Below are 13,048 nucleotides of genomic sequence, written 5' to 3'. Positions count from 1 at the left end.
CACCCCGAGATTATGGTGGGGTTGGTGTTGCTTAGTCTTTAGTTTTCTATGTTGTGTCTTGTGTACTATTATTTGTGTCTTTTTATATATTTTTTTTTTAAGGCATGGCGTTGTCAGTACTTTTTTTTCGATCTATGAGTTTGACTGTCCCTCTGGTATCTTTCGACCCTCTCTTATATTTACATTCACTTGTAGGTTAGCTGTTTGGTTGCTGATTAACACAACTAAAAACTGAGGATAACGTTAAAAAAATAATTTTAATATTAAGATATCACCAAGAACAGACGTGGTATTTTCAATAATAATTTTTACCCAGGACAACAATATTGGGATAACGAGGGCAGTTATTCGTTTCATAAAATCTAGTGTCATGACTTCAATTCGACGTTGAAGAATCAAATGCATTGTGTGTAATATTTTCAAAAGCGTATACCAAGGATGGTATTGGTTTGAAACGTACTTAGCAATGAAAATTAACCAATTACGTGAGGTCATTCTAATTTTTGTTTACGAGCAATTAATGATATTATCCATGGTCCTTAATTTAGACAGTCTTGATTACTTAACAACGTTTAGCAAAGTAATGCATCTCTGATTTGGATAGATAGAGTATACATCATTTCACCTCATCATGCTCATACATTGAATTTATTGGCATGCGAATCAGAACAAATGCAATGTATTTGTATGATGAAGTACGACAGATTAAAATATGATATATAAAAAGGTGTCGGCTTTTACATCACACATGTTTGATGCGTATTTATTGAGATCGCTAAACGTTAGATTAATCGTCTTATACATTTGAATACTAAGAATCTTAAAAATGGTTTATTATGTACGACATTAATATCAATTGAGCTATTCGTGTGTGAATATTTTATTTTATTTAACACTACAACGTGTCATTATATACTTGGCTACAACACGTGTCAATATAAACTCGGCTATAACAAATGTATAACACGTTTCAATATAAACTCGGCTATAACACGTGTTAATATTGTTCACAGCAATTGTCAATATTATAGTGTCTACAACAAGTGTCAATACATTAAACTCGGCTACAGCACGTGTCAATATTTCATTGTCCACAACACTTTTCAATATTATACATGTTATAGTGTTAACACTATGCAGGGGCGGATCCAGGAATTTATTAGGGGGTGGTCACCTTTTGAAATCTTAAATTAAAATTCATTTTTTTATGGCCCCTTATAGGAAGATTCTGTTTGCCACAAAGCAAAACACACTTGCATATAGATTTTAAAACAGTTCTGTTTGCTTTTATACGTTCATTTATTGCTTTATCAATAAATGTTTGAATATCAGTAGTCCTTTGCTCAATGTTGTCAAGAAAAAGTTGAGCTTTTGCTTTAGCTTCAGTATGACTTTTTTTTACATGATTTCTCATCACGGCCGAAATGATCGTTAAGTCTTGTACTTGCATGTGCCATAACTGTTAGTGGTTTGCATGATAATGTTCCCAAACTATCAACCCCAAACAGAGCACAGTATATGTAGTAAGTTCCTTCTTGTGAAGGTGAGTACACTAGCCCATCATAGCGATTTAGCCAATTCAGCTGAAACAGTCTGTTCTTTCCTGCATATTTTTTTTTTTTTTATAGGAAAGTTATAGTTTATTCCAGGTTGGAAATGATTTCTTATCAAATTAAATTTCTCTTCGTTTGTTAATTTACGTGTTGATTGTTTTACAAAACCAATGTCGTTTGTACTTATATGTAAGTCGGGGTTGTTTCTTTAATCTGATCACTTTTATTCGTATCAATGCTAGGTCCATTACAAGTCGTTGGTACTTCAGAGGGGGCTGATTTGTGGCGTTTCCTGAAGGAAAGAGGGTATAAGTTACTAAAAAATTGGAGTGAATGAAACTTTTAGACAAACAGATGATGGAACGGGGGTATTCATTCAATATAGAATATTTATGTGACTTTAAAACTTTAAAATTATTTTTGAACTTTGGCATCACATTAAAAAATATTATTGGTCTAGAAAAGTTATTGTACAAACTTTAAAAATTTAGATAAACGTAATGTAAAAAAAGTTTAAATTACCTGCTAAAAACATCTAAGATTGAGGACTGTCTCTTCATTTTTACACCTTAACATCAAAGAAATCGGCCAAGTAATTAGCGATTGTTGATTACATGTTCATTGTATAAACATACCTGTCAAGGTACATGTATTTAGCCTTAAGGTAAGTAATGACAACTTTATGACTGGTGATTACGATAGACAAATTGATTTGATCCACGAATTTATTTTTAAAAATGTTCAAGGTGCACCATTTTTTGGTACATGGTGCACCATTTTTGCAAACCCAGGGGGTGGTCACCGGCACCGGATGACCACCCCCTGGATCCACCTCTGCTATGTGTCAATATTTACTTGGTTTCAACACGTGTCAATATTTACTTTGTTTCAACACATGTCAATATTTGTTTTGTACTTCACTATATTCCGGCGGAGGAGCAGATGGGGGACTACCAACTGCCCAGGCTGTTGCAGGAATATTGGTGTAAGCTAATGGAGGCGGCTGATTTAGTCTTTCTCTATTGTACAAATCTCCAGGATCTAACTGTTGTGGTGTTTCTTTAGCATGGTTGAGCTGCAGTTGAAGCTGTAAATTTAAGTTATTTATCTCCGTTAGTTCTTTTTGAAGTGTTGTAACCTGATCTTTGAGCGAATTGTTTTGATTTTTTGTTTCAGTCAACTGTTTGTTAAGTTTTTCTTTTTCTGCTGTTAAAGTTTGATTTTGCTTTTTTAATTGGTCATTTTCTGGATTTCCTTTGTTCTCTAACTTGATGGCGGCTTTTGGTGCTGCGGTCTTAGGCACCACCTGGTGTGAACGGGAATGTAGTTTCTCGTTTTCTTTTGATCGGTGAGAGCAACTTGCTAAAGTAGTTAACCCGAAAAGCACTAGACCGACAATGAAGCAAATACAAAATGCTTTGTATGTTGAGTCACTACAGTGGTCTTCTAAACTTGTTCTAATTAAAGCCTTTGTTTCATTTCGTTCACATTCCTGCAAAGCCTTTGAATGTTCAGAAAAACCACCAAAGAAAACTGCACCGACGACAAATGCAGCCGTAGCTAAGAGAAGCAATAACCATATGCATCCAATCTGAAATTTAAAAAAAGTAAAAAAAATCATTATATATACCAGTATAATTTGCTTAATCCGAAACTCGGCACCACAAAAAAAATGTCGGACTAAGCAAACTCATCATTTATACCAGTTTGCCTAATCCGACACACTGGGCACCAGAAGAAAAAAATGTCGGATTAAGAAGGGTGTTTTTATGCAAGGACATGCATATTTTGGGACAATTAAAATGTGTCGGTTGAAGCGGAATGATGGAATAATCAGGTGTCGGATTAGCCAGGTAACACTGTACTAGGATTGAAACATACCACACATACTACTGTAATGCTTCGATCCGAATATGTTCTTCTGACATTGTACGAAATATTACAGGAAATGAATAAACGTTTATTTATAGAGAATAAAAAACCCAAAACATAGAGAGGAAGATGAAACTTACTATTAAATGAGTAATGAAGATTCATTTGTTAATTACACAATGATTAAGTTAAAAGTTAATTTAATAAAGACTAGAAGAGTAAAATTAAGTAATAAAACATGAGAAGCCCCCAGCCCTTCTTTTCACTATACAACGGTACTGATTGTGTTCACTCACTCATTGTCTTTGAGAAAATACACTGTATTTGTTGTCTCCCTTTTCTTAGTATTTCTTATAGCTTAAGTTTTATTGTCATGTATTGTAATTTCAAATAGTTCAATGAAAAAAAATCACCACAATTATTTGTACACTTTAATTTAAACTGTTATTGTACTGCTCCTCGGGGCGTCTTGATTGACAAATAAAAAGTTGTTGTTGTTGTTGTTGTTGTTGTTGTTGTTGTTGTTGTATTAAATACTTCAAACTTGGGTTTTAAATCTAAAAACTCGTCGCAGCAACTATCGATATGTTTGTTTTTCATGATACTAGTTAGGGATACAAGTTTATCACATACGATCTAATAGTCTTGAAAAGTTGCGGCATCCGGTTGATTTATATAGAGTTATCTCCCTGTAGTGTAATGTACCGCCTAAAAGTGTTTAGAGGTTTTACATATAAAATCATAAACCTATATTAATTTTCGATAATAAACTATATAATCATCTGTGTACATGTACAAATGTAGCTATGTAAATAAAAATAAATCGTGGGTTTTTTTTCTAAAAGAAATATAGGATCACTCTATTTAATTTGACTACCAAATGTGAGTACAGGTCATATTCCGCTGTAGGTTTGCGTCTCATGGTCCAAAGTCAGTAGCCTGTGGACTTTGTCTTGTATGTTTGCTTTTTGTTTTTTTGTTTTGTTTTTTGTTTTGTTTTTTGTTTTGTTTTGTTTTGTTTTTTTTGTTTGTTTATTTGTGTGTTTCGGAATACGTGTGTATGTTTATAAATAACTAATAGCTTACTGAATCATCAAGTTCTTTCTGTTTGTTCTCTCTCACTTTGGTTACAGCAATGCATGCCCATAAAGCATTTAACAGTGCCTAAAAAAATAAAACATAATCTTCGTAAACTGTTTTCATATCACCGACTTTTGACTCCGGAGTTTATATCTTTTCGACAGATTACCTAATCACTGGTAGGACATGCTGGTACTTGGTCAAGCAAGAGCAACGTAAATACGTAAATTTAAAATTTTAATCTCGAATAAATGTGACATAGGTCTTCTCATACTGAGTTTCAATAGCATACATTTTAAGAATGTACTTTGGTTAGGTTTTGGAATTTCGGACTCATTTTCTATTCATTTAAACTTAAATAGCAGACGAAAGGTCATTCACAAAACTTTAAGAAGATTCTAGATTTTCTTTTCTTTCGATTTGAGATCCAAATTAAATAATACTGAATGCAAATGTAAGGTGAAAGTTCGAGCAAGCTTTGTCCAGCCATTATTAAAACTCAAATATCTCGAAAAGGAGATGCATAACCATGATAACCTATCAATATTTTTTGCTTATTTTGTTTCTTAACAAATGCTCTTTTGACTGAAAGTCTCAATTTTCAATTTAATTTAGATTTTGTTCATTTACATCAATACGTGAACCTGTATTCAACATGATGCATCCGCAGGTACATAAGAATACAAAGATTTTCAATGTAATCATTTCCATTCTCAATTTTAATACATAGGTATGAAATGTATGTCATTGGATAATTGTGGGTGTTGGTCTGGGTTTACAAAATACAGAATGATGGACAAAATACAGGTACATTTATTAGAAACATATACCAAAACAAAGAACAGAATATAATGATATGCTTAAAGATCAAAATGTACAAGGGTGTTTTTTACGTGCTCACACTTAACATGGGTCAGCCATGATTTATCGTCCCCTTCCGACGGACAATCATCGTTTCCTTAAGACCATACTTGCAAATGGTGTCAGGGAAGGACCGAAAATTCAGTCACTAAAATGGGAATCGAACCGGGAATCTTTGTGTTAGTAGTCCGTAAAAGACAGCCTTTTTCGAAAGAAAGATAAAATCTCTTTTGGATTTTGATGGGCATTTTTTTTCCTTCATGCAAAAGGTGTGAAAATTGACTAAGTTGTGGTACAACTATGAGATGCTCCCTCAGGTAAAAAAAAAAACAGTTTGTATTGTTTTCATTGTCCTTAATTGACTTGGTCACCAGGTATCTTCATAACTATAGGTGAGTTAAAGAGTTTATCTGAGTCAGTGAGTGGACAGTATCAAAGTAATTCAGGTGTTTGTTTATTTTTGCACCTTCTGCAGACAGGAAAAAGAATGCCCATCAAAAAGCAAGAAAGATTTTATCTTTCTGAAACACAAAATGCATTTAACTTTTATATATCCAGTGGATGCTAGGCATTAAAACTTTCCAAACAGCACAGGTAAGTCTGCACACAGAGTAGTTTTTGAGGTGAAAATACGGCCATAGTTGTCCATTTGTTATGATGAACCTTAATATAAGTTGCAAGAACGTGTTTCCCAATCCACCACAAAGAAATAAGTTTAAATTAAAGATCAAAAAGATAGAGAATAGGTTATAATCGACAAAAAGTATAAAATAGAGAAATGTGGCTTGGCAAATTTAAGAATTCGGCAATTGAGCAGTTGGCTATCATACTAAATATATTTTAAATTGATGTGCTCCATAGGCTTTTGTTCCCTGGTCTCGATCAAGACTTAACCCGTCGGTTTTCGTGTAATTGCTATTAAGGTTTGAGATCCATCTGCTGATCATGCTCCCTGAGATAGATACAGGATTTACCAATCGGTTTCCATGTAATTGCTCATTTTGGTTTCAGATCCCTCAGCGGATTTCAGATCTAGATACCCAGTGTGTTAACCTAAATAAGTAGAATGCGACGTCACTTACCACTGGAGCTATAACAAAGGCGCCAATGTAGTACTGGTACCATTTACTAGTGTCCCATGTCTCATCATTAGAAAAATATTGAGCTCCAATTCCTCCCAGTACAAAAAACATGCATGCGCATGCAAGAAAAAATGCAAAGCTACAACAAAGGCTATCGACAGATTTTTCTTTATCCGCAACTAAAATTAAATAAAAATTAATGTGTCTGGCGTAAATATAAATTCTTGTATCTATGATATGAGTTTATTTTCAATTTTATGTAAAATGTTCATGTTGTTAATAAAATAAATATTGATAAATTGTTTGTAATTAATAAGCAAATCTTATGAAGAAACATTTTGTATACAAACATATCTTTCAAATACAGTGTTTTTGTTAATCGAGCCCGTAATTAAGATGCATTTCGTGTAAACTTTTCGATATTTTTTATACATACTGTATAAAAGATAAGAATGTTTTCTATGCAATCAAATCTTTGAATATTGTTTTATATGTTGATGTTGTTATATATTTGATATATTAAAACACCCAACTCAAATGTGGAAGTATTGCTAAAACCTAAGAAAGATTGTCCTTTATTTTGTCGATACCGAAAAGTTGACATTGCACAAGGTCTTCATTTCATTTCCGATCTGTATTTTGATAGTTTGTTTATTGTTTTTGTGTTATGTTCTGATTCAATGCATAGGTATCTTGTCTACTGCTTTAATGTTGTTGTTTTTTTTGCAGTTACACAACTGTCCCGGGTGAGCAGAGGAAACTGTGCGCATACAAACATGTTTCCCCCCGCCTAATTCTTTTTGTGCTTGTCCCAAGTCATAACACTGTGATTCGTTGTTTATAATATGTTGAGTGCCAATGAGACAACTCTTCATCCACTTCACAACGAACGTATAAAATGCTACCAATTATCGGTCAAATTACGGCCTTCAACATGGAGCTTGTGCTTAAACCGGAAAATAAGTAATTGAAAGGGGGAAAAATTGCTAGGCTAGTGTAAAACAATTTAAACAGGATAACCAACATTCTAATATATATAAAGAACGAGAAACGATATACACATATTGACGACACCAACAAGAGAAAATCATGTACATTTGCATGCGTACTGAACAACAGCTTACTGAATAGTGTGTTCTTTAGTTCTGACATTGCACCACTGTCCCATGCACCACTGTACCATGTATGGGGAGGGTTAGAAACCCACTCATATGTAATTGCCACCACATCCCGAATGTGCCTGTCCAAACGTCAGTAGTTAACCTTGCCTAATTTACTTTGCAGCTGTTATTGAGTGGTTGTCAGTTGTTGCTGCCTGTCTTTTGTTTATGTTTATTGTTTTGAAATAAATAGTACAATTACATATTTTTGTTTATATCGAAGCGTTTGAATACTAGTACTATGTCATGTTGAGGTTTTCATGGCTGACTATACGGTATTTGTTTTCTTATTATTAAAAGTCGTTCTGTGACCTTCCATTACTTGAACCCTCGTCATTTTAACTATGATGAATACTGATTACCAACAGTACCACGTTTCCTTCTATTCTATAGACCTTAGAATACTTCAGAAAAACAGCTAAAGTGTTTGACCATTGCATTAAATACAGCCGACTATAAAGGTACAAAGGTTTGATCAATCACATCTTATCGACACTGATTGAATTTTATCTACAGTACACCTTGCTTTATTTTAAATCTACCCTTCAACTTCGAATGGTAAAGCAAACAATGCTAGGATACAATATAAATTAGCTATCCACCAGACCTATAGCGAAATATTATGCATGTACCTGATACCATTTCTGTTCTGTGCTATTTTTCTCTCCTCTGTTATTTTCTTCTATCTCTCTACAAATAGTCATAAAAGACATTCATACATCTATATAAAAGTATTTCAATGTTAATTTAATACTAAATACCCAATCAAGTATGGTCTTTTAAAAGATGATATATTTTTAGAAATTCCAACTCGAGCTTCTAGTCCAGTTCTCTACCTTGAAAAAATACGGGTATCAGGGTTTTTCAAAAGGAGGTGAGGACTATACATAACTGCCGACTACACATAACTGCGTACTAAACACGACCGGTTACGTTAAACTTACGTGATTTTTTTGTGAAACTCACGTTAATTTCACATAAACATCCTCCAGGGAGTTTCATGAATAAGTTCTTTGCGTGAATTTTACATGCAATTCACGAGCAAATTGCACATGTGTATAATGAGTGACAATGACATCAGTTCATTGGATAAAGATAAAGAAATTGTGTATGTCTCTCAATCACTTAAAAACGTATAGGAGATCATCGACTTTTTGTATCTATATTTTGGGTGGATAATTCGCCGTTTCAGAATCTAATGCATTCTGGGTAATATTTCCAAAAGTGTACACCAACACGCTGTGATTGGTTTAAAACGTGATTAACAATATAAATTCAACCAATGAGGTAATGTTATTTTCATTTTGGTGTACGAACAATTGGATTACCCATAGTCCCTTAGATTCTGAAGAGGCGAATTCGGAAATGATTTGCATATCATTCGAATGTGTACTGCAGAAAAGAAATTCGCACAAATTGGCAACATAGTGCATCGAAATGTTTGGTTTGTCATTTGAATTTTTTTTTTTAGGGGGGGGGGGGGGGTTACAGCGGGACAAACGCCAACATGAATTACCTTGGACACCTATACATAAGTTGTCATTTGTATTTAGATTTAAACATGTATGCGTACACGACTTTTTATTTTTTTTTCCAGATAGGGTTCAACTTACATTTTAACGGTCCCCTTTTTTGTACCAGTAGCAACAGGATTCTTTTTTCTGAACATTCTGTTTTGGCACTTTTTGTTTTATTTTAACTACTACTGCTGTTCTTATTTTTATTTGTTTACAGAAAAATCATTCATTCCTCGCTGAATTTTATTGGAAAATATACCTCTTTTTCACTTATAGGTTCATACAATCAACCAAGTGTTACTGACTTCCTCGACCTCTTCTACATGTGTACATTGTAGCTAGATGTTTTTAATTCAATAACGAAATAATGATCAATTGATAATAATGATAATAATATATGATGTAAAAATGTCATTAATTGGTCTATATACTTTATTATATGTATATGAAAATTATATAAAATACATCTTACTGTGATAAAATAAGACAGAAACATAGAAAAACGTTAACACATGCGACACTGCGTATACTTGTATATATTCACTGAAACCATGATAACATATTTAACCCCGCCACATTATGTACATTTTTTGTATGTATGTTCCTGTTCCAAGTCAGGAACCTGTATTCAGTAGATGTCGTTTGTTTATGTGTTACATATTTGTTTTTCGTTCATATTTTTTTATTTAAATCTTGAAGGCTGTTAGTTTTCTCGTTTCAATTGTGTTACATTGTCATTTCGGGGTCTTTTATAGCTGACTATGCGGTATGGGCTTTGCTCTTGTTGAAGGCCGTACGGTGACCTATAGTTGTTAATTTCTGTGTCATTTTGGTCTCTTGTGGACAGTTGTCTCATTGATAATCATACCACATCTTTTTTTTATAGCACTGATCGTATATATAAGTATACAAATATCATTGCAGTATCTTCTCTTCATATTATTACAATATTTTATTCTTGAAGTACATAATATACTATAGGTTATATAAACTCACCTAAAACTAGGGTTAAATCCGACATTTAATTGGAAATAAGTCAGTCATAATTCATAATTGTGTACGAATATAAACATTTAAATGGCTCGTTTTTGTTTACTAGTCTCCATGATGGATTATTGTATTGATCAAACGAGTGTCCATATATTGATCTTTAAAGTATATAAACATACATGTATATATATTAAATATGCAAAGGTCAAAATATAAGATTGTTAATTTACAGGGATTGTAGATCCTCGTTTTGGTTTCCATGATTGATAATTGTATTGATCAAACGAGTGTCTTTGTATTGATCTTTAAAGTATATTAACATACATGTATACATGTATATAATTAATATGCAAAGGTCAAAATATAAGGCTGTTAATTTACATGGATTGTAGATCAAAATGACGTCAATTTAAAGTATAGAATTAAAATGTGTATGTCTTTCAATGTCGTATTTAATGAAACATTAGACCTTTATACAAAATGTTTAAAAATTATTTAGTTTCGTTTCGTTTCGCATGATGTGATATTTTACAAAACACTGGTAATTGAAAATCCGCCAAATTAGTTTATCGTAGCTGTGTGTACTAATGTTATGTTAATTGTTAAATACCTAAACACAAATAAGGTATACTATCAATTAAGGTAGATGGGGTGTCTAAATTATAATCCATAGAATCTTTTAATAATTTGCCAAAATGTAGTTCATATCCTGCTTGTTTAAAAACATTAATAAAAAGAATGGGTCACCGGACTTATTTTCACGCTACAGGTTGTTCAAAATTGTCAAGATTTTGTATAAATTATGCATGGAAATTCCATTTTTTCCGCCATAAAACGCAAACCACACCATAGAATTTTGAGATAAAATATGAGAAGATAGCTTCAATATTATGCTTTCAGATAAGAAAAAGAAAAAATGGGGTCACCGGACTCGTAATCTTGCTACATGTAAAAATGGGTAAATTCCTAACACATTCTATTGTAAAAGTAACACTATCTGGATTATCTGCCCTTGCATTTGAGTTGCCTCCCCTTATTTGACAAAGTTGGAAAAAAATGAATCAAACAAAAGAATTCTTATTTTTGTAAAATACAATCATAAATATGATCAAACATGGCATTTTCTATATTATAATGAAAATTCTTACACATGAATTACCTATTACTATAAAAATTTGCACATTTCATCAAAGATCTAGACCTTGTTTTCTAGTATTTCAAAATCCAAGATGGAGGAAGACACCCTATCTACCTTAAGCAGAATAAAACAAGAAAAACATTTAAAAAAAAAAACATCACAAGAGCGAAACGAAAAAGATACGCAGTGAAAGATATAAAATGTATTTAAATGACCAAAAGGGTGAAGAAGAGTTGACGGTATAGTGGCAAACATTTCATATATTTTGTATTTTTATCTTTAATACGTTTGTAATGAATACATATTTTGCAAGACTAAATTGGAATATTCACAAGTTCTATTGTATTCATTTTGAAACACCATCTGGTATATTTAATCATTATCTTTTATGTAATATATTACATCTTAAAAATTATTGTATAACTAATACATAATGTATATATGCATATACTTGGAAACGGGTCCTTCACATGTAATTGGATTTAATAGGAGCAACCATTTAACTTCAAAGAGGGGGGTATTTATCTATGTTTTTGGAACGTTCAATCAGATGTTGTTTCTTCAAAATTAAACACTATTAGGTATGGGTGGAATAAGAATTCAGAATAAATCATTTTTGTCATCCGATTCACCAGAATGTTTTTCTTCTTCGTCAAATTTGGGATCAGAATATTGTTTTAGAAAATAACAATAACCCCCTCACCGGAAAGTTAAATGGTCGTTCTCTTATGGGGGTATGTACATGTAAGAACATTGGACGGGAATTAACCTGAATAGTGATCTTTCTAGTTCAGGTACTTTAATACCGATATTATGAATACTTGTTTTGTAATTAAATTCGTCGCTGTTGACCACATACTTTAGGTTGAACAATTGATTAAATAAGGGAGAGAAAAGAATATAATAACTAATTATAAAAGTTATTGATCATATCTATAAGCATGTTAATATCATGTGTATATTATATAAATTTAAAAGTATTTGTATAACTGAAAAAAACAAATGTTATGGGATACATTGTATCTATCCATGAAACAACATTGATACATGCACAGCAACAATAACAAAAATCGAACACATAAAGATTAAATTATATTTAAGGGACAACGCTTTTGTTTCTGCTCTTCATCTCAAATTCACAGGTGAGGCCTAGACGAGGCTACAAAAACGTTAACCTCACTGTACGTTTAGGACGGCCCTAGCACCGGCATGAGTGGGATACTTAGCAAAAATATTTTGGTTAGGCTTCCTAAGACGTAACACCACCTAATGATAATTTAAAATATAAAATCCCAAGGTTAGGCTTTTTAAAGGTTAAATGGATATGTAGGACTCTAAAGTGCGATGGTACTCTAAAGTGCGATGGTCACGCTAAAGTGCGATGGTCTACGCTAAAGTACGATGGTGTATCACGGCGTGACGCTAAAGTGCGATGGTTGTTTTGTTTATTAACGTACGGTTGTATATCACGCTAAAGTACAATGAACCAATATAGTAAGGTTCGAGGGATTATAGCTAATTTCCTGATACTTGTAGAGTAAGACTTTTTAGTCAGCTTGCTTGCATATATGCAATATTCGCCAAGCTTTCTTCTTCTTCGTAATGAGTACCAATAGATATAGGTAGATGTTGTATGAGTGCCAATGAGACAACTTTTCATCCAACTGCATTACAAATTTATTAAAGTAAACCATTATAAGTCAAGATACAGCCTTCAACACAAAGGCATCACTACATGTTATATTTTCCTACACTATACAAAATAATGTTTTAGCGGACAATTTATGATTTAAGC

General features: G+C 32.7%; 1 long non-coding RNA gene across 2 annotated transcripts; it reads right to left on the bottom strand.

Moving 5' to 3' along the window:
* Window positions 1-727: 727 nt before the first annotated feature.
* LOC143052282 (uncharacterized) lies at window positions 728-10,284 on the bottom strand. 2 transcript variants are annotated; one of them, XR_012971063.1, is made up of 7 exons: window positions 10,122-10,284; window positions 9,385-9,463; window positions 8,241-8,298; window positions 6,449-6,627; window positions 4,512-4,589; window positions 2,076-3,144; window positions 728-1,845 (listed from the first exon to the last, which is right to left on the bottom strand). It is a non-coding gene; the product is annotated as an uncharacterized LOC143052282 (long non-coding RNA). The 2 variants fall into 2 exon arrangements; XR_012971062.1 differs by lacking the exon at window positions 9,385-9,463 and having other exon boundaries at window positions 10,122-10,283.
* Window positions 10,285-13,048: the final 2,764 nt, after the last annotated feature.

Source organism: Mytilus galloprovincialis, chromosome 11, assembly GCF_965363235.1.
Source record: "Mytilus galloprovincialis chromosome 11, xbMytGall1.hap1.1, whole genome shotgun sequence".
NCBI lineage: Eukaryota > Metazoa > Mollusca > Bivalvia > Mytilida > Mytilidae > Mytilus > Mytilus galloprovincialis.
Note: the sequence above shows the minus strand (reverse complement) of the source record. Positions and strands in the feature narration are given on the sequence as shown.